Consider the following 12,919-nt stretch of genomic DNA (forward strand, 5'->3'; position numbering starts at 1 on the left):
ACTGCTGGGACTCTGTGAGTAGGCGGGGGCCGTGGATCACCTTGGTGTGCGCCGTCAGATGGGACCGTCCTGGGCGTCTTCCAATTTTCTCCTCCGGTTCACCTCCAGAGTCGCTGTATTGCAGCTTGGAAGGGTAGCAGGGTAGCAGGCTGATCAGCTTACTTTGCTGCAAATGTCAAGATTTTCCGCTCACCACTTATGACTTCCTCTGTGTCCACTTCACACACTACTGACTCAATGCTGTCTCCTACGCGTTTCTCCATGTGATGTGGTGTAGGAGGAGCCAGCATTGAGTCAGTAGCCAGCAGCCTTATTATAGCATAAATGCAAGTCCTTTTTTTTTTAGTGTGAAATATACTTGGTGACATTTAAATCACCCAGGTGATGCTTTTCGAATAAAAGTAGCACCTAGTAATGGTTATCAGGGATATTGGCCTCACGAGAAGCTGTGAAATACAGCCTGCCAATGTCCTAGTAAAAGGGACATTCCACGGCATGCATCTTCCAGACTGTTATGAGCTGTACATACGCATGGATGTGATGAGACTTTGTCTTGTTTAGGGGTGCAGGGCCAAGATCTCTCGTGGTATCACTCGCTGACAGCCCCGCTAAGTAATGATCAGCCTAAACACCTGTAGGAAATCTACACAATGGCCGAGCAAAGGAAGAATGCAGCAGGTCAGTCACTTCAAAGGAGCCAAAGATGATGGGGGTTGGGGCTCTAGCAGGAAAGTGAGAATCCCAGCATATATCGCCCCTTAGACTTAAATACAGAACAGTATCCTGCGGTGCTCAAAAACTCGGTGACAAAAGTCAAATAGACATTTAAAGTCTTAATGATGCAGATATAATGCACAACGTTTCGGAGGAAATTCCTTCCGGAGCTGTACGATTATGCATCCAAAGAAGGGATTTTTCCCGAAACTTTGTGCATTACTGCTGCGGCAGACGTTATTCTAACAAATCACCGGCTTGTCCCTGGCAGGTACCTGGAATGCGACACTGTTCACCCGGAGCATGCCGCGTTCCAAGCCAGGGGTCATGCCCGGCTGACGCGCGGCTGATGTGTTAATTTATAATGGTTCAGGATTTAATAGGCTGCAATGCTTCGCGTGTCCGCCAGATGGCATAAATTCATGAATTGTAATGCAGTATATATATATATATATATACAGTACAGTATATATATACTGTATAACAACAACCCCTATAACCCCTAACATACAGTACTGTATATGCACATCAATGATACTATGGGCCGGCGGGGGCGAGATGTGTTTGCAGCAGAGAGAGATCCGCTGCTCTCTCTGCGCAAACATCGGCACATTAAAAATTATTTCAAATACATTTTTATTCATAGTGTAGATGTGCAAGGGGGTCTCCGGAGCTGAACTGCGTTGGTTTCAGGTCCGGGGACCCCCTGCTCCCCGAGATACAGGCCCCTTTATGAGGTGCCGGTATCCCTCTGCATTTAAAGGTCCCAATCACGTGACCGCGGCATGTAAACAAAGCAGAGGGATACCGGCACCCCCTAAAGGGGCCTGTATCTCGGGGAGCAGGGGGTCCCCGGACCTAAAACCACAGCGGTTCTGCTCCGGAGACCCTCTGCACATCTACAGTATAAATAAAACACATATATAAATAAAAACTCATTCCTTACCTTAGCGGCTATGTGCTACGGTAACGAAGCAGCATTTCTGTATTTTAATAATATTGTACAGTGAGCAGGGGGTTCCCAAAGCCAGAAATTAATGCTCAGGGGACCCCCTGCTCCTGCACAATATTATTAAAAATACAGAAATGCTGCTTCATTACCATAGCGTATAGCCGCTAAGGCAATGAAGGGGTTAACCCACCGTGCCCGCTTTATTGTGGGTAGTGGGGGTGGGTGAAGGGGGTATTTGGCCCTTGGTGTGAGTTTAGGACTTGCGGGGGGGTTGCGGGTGGGTTGCGGGTGCATTTAACCCCTTCACGACTGTAGCAGTTAATACCGCAACGGTCATGAAGTGGTTAACCCCTCCCGCTACCCCCCGCAAGCCCTAAACAACCACCGTTGGGGCTAATACCCCCTTCACCCACCCCCGCTGCCCACAATAAAAAAATCTCACACACAGCAGCCGCCCAAAAATAAATAAATAAATCTAAATAAATAAATGAATATAAATAAATACATTTGAAATACATTTTTATTCATAGTGTAGATGTGCAGGGGGTCTCCGGAGCTGAACCGTGTTGGTTTCAGGTCCGGGGACCCCCTGCTTCCCGAGATACAGGCCCCTTTATGAGGTGCCGGTATCCCTTTGCATTTAAAAGTCCCGATCACGTGACCGCGGCCTGTAAACCAAGCAGAGGGATACCGGCACCCCCTAAAGGGGCCTGTATCTCGGGGAGCAGGGGGTCCTTGGACCTAAAACCAAAACATTTCTGCTCCGGAGACCCTCTGCACATGTACAGTATGAATAAAACACACACATCAATAAAGACTCATTCCTTACCTTTGCGGCTATGTGCTATGGTAACGAAGCAGCATTTCTGTATTTTAATAATATTGTACAGTGAGCAGGTGGTTCCCTAAGCCAGAAATGAATGCTCAGGGAACCCCCTGCTCCTGCACAATATTATTAAAATACAAAAATTCTGCTACATTACCATAGCGTATAGCCGCTAAGGCAATGAAGGGTTAAGGCAGAATAAACAATAAATACATTAAATACATATTTTTAATGTGTGTGTTAAACCTTCCTGCCTTCACTGTAATCTATGTAAAAAACCCTCCCCATATTGTGTGTGTTAAACTTCCCTGCCTTCAATGTAATCTATGTAAAAACCCCTCCCCATATTGTTTGTGTTAAACTTCCCTGCCTTCACTGTAATCTATGTAAAAAACCCTCCCTATATTGTGTGTGTTAAACCTCCCTGCCTTCACTGAAATCTATGTAAAAACCCCTCCCCCTATTGTGTTTGCTAAACTTCCCTGCTTTGACTAATCTGTGTAAGCCCCCCTCCCCCTAATGTGACGGTTAAATCTCCCTGGCCTGTGTTTCTGTGACTGCAGTGTACTGTATGTAAATGTGGGGAGGGGGATCCCGTGTAAATAACCACACCCACACCCACTACCCACTACCCACCTGCACATGGCCCCTCCGCTGCTGCAAAAAAGAGACAAAAATTAAAACATACAAAGTAATGTCCCCTAACCCCTTAATCACCATAGCGGTTATTAACCGCTACAGTCATTAAGGGGTTAACCCACCCTCACCCACCACTCGGGATGCCTACATACCCTCCCACACTAACCCCCCCCCCGTGAGGCCTAACCACCCTCACCCAGTACCCACAAGGGAGGCCTACCCACATACCGTTGGGGAAACACCCCCCACCCCCACCCCCAGTACCCACAATAAAAACAATACAGTGACCCACAATAAACATCATTCTATTTATTAAATACATTACCCACCCCCTGTGCCCCCCCATACATACAAGATTTATCCTTTTACATATAGGGTTCATAACGCAGCCCCACGTGAGTCCCCGGTGGGCTGGCGGGCACCTGGACAGACCTACAGTTTACCAGCAGCCCTTTTTACACAGGTTCTGGAGGCCTGCTGGTGGGTCCCGCCAGCACCATGGCCCCCAGGTGGTCTCCTTGGGTCACCGTGGGCCACAATTGGGTCCCCACGGTAGGCCTGCGGATGTCTGGGAGCCCTGTGTCAGACCCACAGGTGTCTGCGGGGCCTCGGGTGGTTCCCTCGTGGGTTTGGGGAACTCACGAGTGCTCACTACGGGTCCGCGGTGCCCCCACATAAGTGGGACCACACATCATCATCCCCGCACCTACGGGTCGGCGGTGCCCCCACAGAAGTGGGACCACACATCATCATCCCCGCACCTACGGGTCGGCGGTGCCCCCACATAAGTGGGACCACACATCATCATCCCCGCACCTACGGGTCGGCGGTGCCCCCACAGAAGTGGGACCACACATCTTCATCCCCGCAGACTACGGGTCGGCGGTGCCCCCACAGAAGTGGGACCACACATTTTCATCCCCGCATGTGTCACCCGTGGAACCACCAGCCTGATACCCGTGGGATACACGAGGCGATCCGCAGGAGGTCTCCAGAGGTCCCACACAGAACCACAGAACCAACCCTGAATGTAAAAAAAATAAACCTGGCCTATACATTCAATACATACACCCCCCCGAACACCTACAGTACAATAATGTGCAAAATAACTATTATCCAGATATGGATAATAGATTAATTGCCCATTATTAAAAACATTAACTAGCATATTAAAATAAATAAAGTACTACTGACCTCATCAATACGACGTGTCCGTCACCAGCAACATCCTTGTCTTGCCCACAAAATACATAGCAAATACAAAGCCAATACATTGCAATTACATTCAGATATCAATTAACCCCTTAAACGCCTTATCAGATAATAACCGCAAAGGTGATTAAGGGGTTAAGCCAGACTGGCCTGATACCCACCCTTCACCCATGAATTTGTACAGTGGCTTCATCATGCAACTATATATATATACTGTATATATACTGTATACAGAGAGAGAGAGAGAGATTATATATATATATATATATATATATATATATATATATATATATATATATATATATATATATATATATATATATATATATATATATATATAAAAACCAACATCACAGCTTGCACTCAATGTACTGGTTCATATAGACAGGTGCTAGTCTCAAATAATAGAAAAACAACATTACCATTCTCTCGTCCGGTAAAGAAAGACTGCACTCGGTTCAGTAATCATGAAAAACTGTATTGGGCATCTGAATAAAAAAGATAAGTCACCCAATCCGACGTTTCGGTCCTGGAATAGGACCTTTCTCAAGGGGGTGCTTTTCATTGACGTCACATATATATATACACACAGTATATACACACACATGATGAACCAATATACAAATAAATGTAGAAGGGTTATCAAAACCATACTGTCCTACAAATAACACTTCTCCATACAGACACACTACAATAAAATCAATTTCCTTTAATAATCCTAACTGATCTCACAATCTAATTCATCAAATGCCAATGAAACACCTCACATTCCAATCAATACATTACAACCAATCAAGTAAACAAAAATCAATTAGCAATCATTATTTACATCCCTAAACTATTGACACTCCATCCCGAACAATGAAACAATTAACTAATTCACGCCTGGAGCTGAACAATTTAGCCTGTGAACAAATATAAGTACCAACCAGAATACAACCTTTAAAACCAAGGCTATCCCTGAACATCATACACCACAAAATACATAGCCAATACAAAGCCAATACATTGCAAGTACATTCAGATATCAATTAACCCCTTAAACACCTTATCAGATAATAACCGCAAAGGCGATTAAGGGGTTAATATATATATAATCTCTCTCTCTCTCTGTATACAGTATATATATATATATATATATATATATATATATAGTTGCATGATGAAGCCACTGTACAAATTCATGGGTGAAGGGTGGGTATCGGGCCAGTGTGGCTTAACCCCTTAATCACATTTGCGGTTATAATCTGATAAGGTGTTTAGGGGGTTAATTGATATCTGAATGTAATTGCAATGTATTGGCTTTGTATTTGCTATGTATTTTGTGGACAAGACAAGGATGTTGCTGGCGACGGACACTTCGTATTGATGAGGTCAGTAGTACTTTATTTATTTTAATATGCTAGTTAATGTTTTTAATAATGGGCAATTAATCTACAGTATTATCCATATCTGGATAATAGTTATTTTGCACATTATTGTACTGTAGGTGTTGGGGGGGAGGGGGGTGTATGTATTGAATGTATAGGCCAGGTTTATTTTTTTTACATTCAGGGTTGGTTCCGTGGTTCTGCGTGGGACCTCTGGATACCACCTGCGGATCGCCTCGTGTATCCCACGGGTATCAGGCTGGTGGTTCCACGGGTGACACATGCGGGGATGAAGATGTGTGGTCCCACTTCTGTGGGGGCACCGCCGACCTGTAGTCTGCGGGGATGAAGATGTGTGGTCCCACTTCTGTGGGGGCACCGCCGACCCGTAGGTGCGGGGATGATGATGTGTGGTCCCACTTCTGTGGGGGCACTGCGGACCCATAGTGAGCACTCGTGAGTTCCCCAGACCCCCGAGGGAACCACCCGAGGCCCCGCAGACACCTGTGGGTCTGACCCGGGGCTCCCAGACATCCGCGGGCCTACCGTGGGGACCCAATTGTGGCCCACGGTGACCCAAGGAGACCACCTGGGGGCCATGGTGCTGGCGGGACCCACCAGCAGGCCTCCAGAACCTGTGTAAAAAGGGCTGCTGGTAAACTGTAGGTCTGTCCAGGTGCCCCGCCAGCCCACCGGGGACTCGCGTGGGGCTGCGTTATGAACCCTGTATGTAAAATAATAAATCTTGTATGTATGGGGGGGCACAGGGGGTGGGTAATGTATTTAATAAATATAATGATGTTTATTGTGGGTCACTGTATTGTTTTTATTGTGTGTACTGGGGGTGGGGGGTGTTTCCCCAACGGTATGTGGGTAGGCCTCCCTTGTGGGTACTGGGTGAGGGTGGTTAGGCCTCACGGGGGGGGGGGGGTTAGTGTGGGAGGGTATGTAGGCATCCCGAGTGGTGGGTGAGGGTGGGTTAACCCCTTAATGACTGTAGCGGTTAATAACCGCTATGGTGATTAAGGGGTTAGGGGACATTACTTTGTATGTTTTAATTTTTGTCTCTTTTTTGCAGCAGTAGAGGGGCCATGTGCAGGTAGGTAGTGGGTAGTGGGTGTGACTGTGGTTATTTACACGGGATCCCCCTCCCCACATTTACATACAGTACACTGCAGTCACAGAAACACAGGCCAGGGAGATTTAACCGTCACATTAGGGGGAGGGGGGTTTACACATATTAGTCAAAGCAGGGAAGTTTAGCAAACACAATAGGGGAGGAGGTTTTACAAAGATTTCAGTGAAGGCAGGGAAGTTTAGCAAACACAATAGGGGGAGGGGTTTTTACATAGATTACAGTGATGGCAGGGAGGTTTAACACACACAATAGGAGGAGGGTTTTTTCCATAGATTACAGTGAAGGCAGGGAGGTTTAACACACACATTAAAAATATGTATTTAATGTATTTATTGTTTATTCTGCCTTAACCCTTCATTGCCTTAGCGGCTATACGCTATGGTAATGAAGCAGCATTTCTGTATTTTAATAATTTTGCGCAGGAGCAGGGGGTTCCCTGAGCATTAATTTCTGGCTTAGGGAACCCCCTGCTCACTGTACAATATTATTAAAATACAGAAATGCTGCTTCGTTACCATAGCACATAGCCGCTAAGGTAAAGAACGATTCTTTATTGATGTGTGTGTTTTATTCATACTGTACATGTGCAGAGGGTCTCCGGAGCAGAAACGTTTTGGTTTTAGGTCCGGGGACCCCCTGCTCCCCGAGATACAGGCCCCTTTATCCCTCTGCTTGGTTTACATGCCGCAGTCACGTGATCGGGACCTTTAAACGCAGAGGGATACCGGCACCTCATAAAGGGGTCTGTATCTCGGGTTGCAGAGGGTCCCCCGAACTGAAACCAATGCGGTTCAGCTCCGGAGACCCCCTGCACATGTACACTATGAATAAAAATGTACAGTACTGTATGTTAGGGGTTATAGGGGACGGCTTTAAAGACAACAGCTCGCAAACGCCCCCATGTGTTTTTACACGGCATTGCAGTATTGCAGCCAGTGGGAATAAAATGCTTAAATCACAGCCGGGAATTTAACGCAATACACTCCGGCCGAAAACTATACAAAACCGAACATCACCAGGATATACCGAAATTTGCAGAACTAGCCGAGTTAGAATAAAGTGTGTCGCCTCTGTATGTCTGCATCACTAAGACTTTAAATGTCTATTTGACTTTTGTCACTGAGTTTTTGAGCGCCGCAGGATACTGTTCTGTATTTAAATATCCTCATCCCGGCAGATTTTCCTCATCTCCACCATGCTTTCAGTTCTCTAATGCACGTCAGTCACTCCCACAATGGCAAAATACATATATGAAACCTCAAAGAGGCGCTTCCTATGTGAAATAACTTGTGATCTTCTTGTGATAAATGACTGGGAAATATTTGTGTTCAAATATATCTACAAATTATATAGTTGATGTGATTACGTGTAAATAAATTCAATCATGATCCAAAAATGTGTATATACCAGTAAAACCATTAATGAGATTTAGGACTTTGTGTATTCAGCAGCTTAAACTCAGAGAAACTGTCCAAGATAGATCCTGAAACAGTATTTTTGTAGTGTGTGTGGGAAGCGCTAAATCTCCTCTGCACCAGATAACTGTTATAATAATCCATTTAGAGAAAACCATAAAAGGAGGAGCGTACCCCAATCTCTACAAAAATACACACGAGCAGCTAAATGTAGAAGGTTCAGCCAGTTGCGGGGGCTGAATTAACTGATCCATATTATGTTACTGTATATGCCAGTGTCCTTATTCTGTTTCATTTCATCCGTTGTTTGATTAGGACTTGCCGCACCCCAGACAAGTACAATAAACTGCAACAGAAGATAACTAACTCCAGGTACATTTGTGGGACATGGCAGCTGGTTTTAAGATTGGGGCTTTTTTTTTTTTAAACTTGAATTTTATTGAAAACATAATTTTACATAAATGGAGATACAATTACACATAACAGGTGTAGCACCTGTTCCCCCCTCCCCCCCCCTCCCCTGCCACGGAATATCTGGCCACTACATGGGTATTGTCCCCGGTGCTGTAGCTCACCTGCTGGTTCAGGAAGTCTGAGTGGCTCCGCAGTTGTTATCCTTCCATGAACACCGGTGGCTCAATCATTTGGACTGAACTACCTGTACTTGGGCAGGAATATCCTTAAAACCTGGTCTGTTGGGGGTCCTTGTGGACAAGTTTAAAACCGCTGTTCTAGACGTGAGCTTGTTTTTCCTCAGAACACACTTTTTCACAGGAATAGCCAACACAGTTGTAGATTGAGCCACCTGTGCTGAAGCAGAGATACCATTAAAAAGCTAACCTGTTGGTGGCCCTTGACTGGAGTTGACCACTCCACCTTAGCCCTTTCCTGTAACATAGAGTAACACTAAATTGAAGACAGCCTTACATCAACCAGTTATGCTGTTTTGTGTTTTGGAATTGCACCAGGGTGGTGCGACCTGACAGGGCACACAATCTTGTTCAGCTCTGGGCTGACCTCGCTGGTCCAGAATTGAAAAACAATCCTGATTATACTGTACTAAATCACTTGCATGTAGCTATGATGGTGACGGCCAAGGCCATTGTGCCTGAGATTGATGTAGGCATTTTTATTCTAGATACAGTTACAAAGACAGCAGGTGGGATGAAGTATCTGTAGTGGCTGAAATATATGTGCCATCTGATCAAAGCCATGCATTTTCTTCTAAAGCTTGCGGTCTACATGAGTTTTTAGTGCTGTGTGCTGTACAGCTGTACTGTAGTAGTGAGACTTGCTGTCTCCGGAGCCAGGGCTTGCGAGAGCTTCAAGCCGCGGTTCCAGAGATGGTGCTGCCCATGCCATCCTGCAGGGGGGATCCATGCTTTCCATGCTTTCGAATCGGACATGCAAATGAGCATACAGTAATATTATATATATATATATATATATATATATATATATATATATATATATAATATTCTTATTCTTTATATTATTTTTACTAACCTACCACTTCACGATCTACCACCTAACCATTTAGGTTGGGATGCTTCATATACCTAAAAAGTACTGTAGATCAGAAGCATACAGTACAATTCAATGAGTTTATACACTATTGACTTGGATGGGAGGTTCCATCATTCACGGTTTAGTTCTTTCCACCGTTATACCTCTCGCATCCCTTGCAAAGAGATGCTTAGGAAATACTTTGGTCTCATTGGGCTATTGTTAACGCAATGCTGTTGTAAATCTATCAATGTTTAGACACTAAAAACCCGACCAGCTTGTCCCAGCCTCATTATTATAGCGCTTTTGATTAAGGTGAAAAGTGGAGACTGCACTGTTAATGGAAAGGTGTTTGTGGGGGTGGGTGTAGCATGTAAATATGCAGAAGAAAGAAAAAAAAGTTCTGGTACAAAATGCTTTTTTTATTTAATGTGAAAGTGCCAGTTGGTAGTGGAAGAAATTGACATTGAAGAGCACAATCTAGACATAGGATTCTGTCCCACGACTCTCACTGTTGTTGTATTTTTTTATTTCCAGCTTCTCAGAAGATTGAGCAGCAGAACGCTGCTTAGTTAGAGTGCCATAAGCTCTCAGCACCTTCCTTCTGATGAACTCGGCTTGGAGACAAACGGGGAAAGCTACAGAGAACTCTTGGAAACCTTTATTATCATATTTTGTATGTCTCATTGACCCAAAAAAGGTTAAGTTAGACTTTCAGACTGCAGCGATGCATCATAAGACTCCATTATGTGGCTTTAAAATCTTCCGACATACTATTTCATCCTGAGAATGTGACCGATTGTGCGCTGCACATGGAGCTGGACTTAAAATAAACTGAAGCAGAAATGCCTCGCTGCTGGACCGTGTACATGATTCTTAATTTTCTGCTGTTTGTTTTGGTACAGTAATGCATTTGGACTTAAACTGGCTACTGGAAGATACAGTATGAACCATATGAAATTCTTGGTCTTTGGACCCTCACTGGAATCCTTTGCCTCTTCATCTTGATGTATTTCTTCATTCCCTCTCGTTTGTTCTTTCATGTGTGTAACTGGCGCGGATGTTTCAGATTTAAATATAGGCCACATGGAGCAGAACGGTCTCTATCTCCCCATCACAGGAGAGATAAATTCGTTCCTTGAAATGTCTGTCTTCAGAAAAGCCATTGGTTTTCCAAGCTCCTCACCCCTCGCAGAGCTGACCTAAATCTGTCTGCAGTCAAGTCCTTTCTATTATACTCTTAGCACTTCTTTTTTTTTTGCATACTATTTTTTTTCTTTTTGTTTACTTGCTTACATAGATCATCACAGGTCACATGGGGTCCTATGTCAGGAAAAATAAAACTCTTTGTCAAAAAATTTATTTTAAAGATGCAGCATTTGTGCTTCTCTGGTTCTCTCCTTCAGTAAGAGCGTGTAGTGCTCTGTGTGTCTCAGATCTGGTACAATATAACTTTGCTCACAATAACATGTGTGTCTGAGGCTGCCAATGTGGGGACAGCTGGGGTTACTGTCCCGGGCCGGCGAGTCAAATTCCCCCCTAACAGCGACCCTAACGTGAGGCTGCACTCCTTATAAGCCCCTTTCCTGGCCGCCAATTCTCTCACAGCAATCTGTGGGCCTCTAGGCTTCACCCCTATACTGACCCCTCATGCCTGTGTCCCCCTTTTCTGCGGCCCACTGTAGCTTTTAGCAGGCCAATCCCCAGGCCTTTAGGACCCTATTAGGGCTGTGCCGTCCTTCCGCAGGCCCCTCTCATTGCCTCTCGTAAATCACCTCCCCACCCTCCAGGCCCATTCACTATTAAGTTAACAAAAATTACAACCCGTACAGTGCCAGAGGGCAGATACATATAGATTGATATAAATCTATCTTGCTAAGGGGCTAATTTTATACTTGGGGGGTTAAACAATTGTAAATAGTAAGCCCACTTGAAACACCAGTGTTTTCTTGCAGCTGAGTCGTGGCTTATTAGATCAGCGATACGGCTGTTATTAAAATGCAAATGCTTTTAATATATTATATGTGATAAGTGCTTCCATAGGGTAGAGATCAGCTAGTTTTTAGCTAGTTCCAGTTTGGGTATATGCAGAAATGCACCTTTAAACCACTCTAGCTTAACACAAGGATTATAATGTTAGACTAGCTGTTATGTATTCCAGTCGTTGTGAACATTATACAAAATAATTTGGGGCTCTGAAATACAAAAAAACTGTACAATTACTGATAGACTTCTATTTATTGAAATGTGTTGAAGCTAGAGTATGCAGGTAAGTTATTAGAGATGTATGGTTATACACAAAATAACAAGACCTGTTGCTGCTTTAACCTTTAGACTGAAATTGTTAATTTGTGTTTTATCTATTGTTTAATGCTTACTGTGACGGGAGACAGGAACTTAACCGAGGTGATTAAGGCAAAAGGCAGGACAAAGCCGTTCAATAAAAACATTTTATTCCAGCCGAAGCCAGCAAGCCCAGCACAAAAACACAAATCAGAGCGATACTCACAAAAACAGGGCATACAGGGGTGAATTCTGACACAGTGCTGAGTGCCACATCAAACGGTTATCCAGGGCTTGCTTCCACTCTCCAATGGGGGTAGGGACTGTCCATACCAGGTAAAATTTGCGGCAGAGCGCTTTCAGAAGTCCAGCTGAAAAGTCTTGCTCCCGCGTCCATGACAAAGCCTCGCATCTTACTGCTTAAATCACCTACACGTTAGGATCCGAATGAGCCGTGGAGCGCTGATCGGGTTCCCTTATCTAGCTTCACCGCTGCCATAGAAAAGCATGGTAGAGGGGCTGGTGACCAATCACAGCATGGATGCTGTTCACTGACTAATCAGGAGGCAAGGGCTCGCCTGAATTACCCAGGGTCTGTGGAGGGAAGTTTAAACGGGGCAATGGGAGCAGCTAGAGAAAAAGAGATGTAATCGGGCGCTCCTAATTACTGGAAGGGTGTAGGGTTTAATGTGTGTAGCCCCGAGGTAAAATCACGATTTCTGGCCCCTCTCCGCGAGTGCCGTGGGGTCGCGGGTGCCGCCGGAGGCAGCGGTGGACCCGCCGGCACTTCACGAGGGTGGGGGCCAGTGAAGGGAGCGCTCGGCATTCCTGGAGGTCCGGGCGGCTCCGAGAGCAGGGCGCCGC

At 45.0% G+C, this 12,919-nt stretch overlaps 1 long non-coding RNA gene across 1 annotated transcript; it reads left to right on the forward strand.

Moving 5' to 3' along the window:
- Positions 1-118: 118 nt before the first annotated feature.
- On the forward strand, positions 119-10,638 carry LOC142483882 (uncharacterized). Its single transcript, XR_012797483.1, has 3 exons — positions 119-678; positions 8,582-8,638; positions 10,310-10,638. It is a non-coding gene; the product is annotated as an uncharacterized LOC142483882 (long non-coding RNA).
- Positions 10,639-12,919: the final 2,281 nt, after the last annotated feature.

The sequence above is a fragment of the Ascaphus truei genome, unplaced genomic scaffold (genome assembly GCF_040206685.1).
Source record: "Ascaphus truei isolate aAscTru1 unplaced genomic scaffold, aAscTru1.hap1 HAP1_SCAFFOLD_383, whole genome shotgun sequence".
NCBI classification, from domain to species: domain Eukaryota; kingdom Metazoa; phylum Chordata; class Amphibia; order Anura; family Ascaphidae; genus Ascaphus; species Ascaphus truei.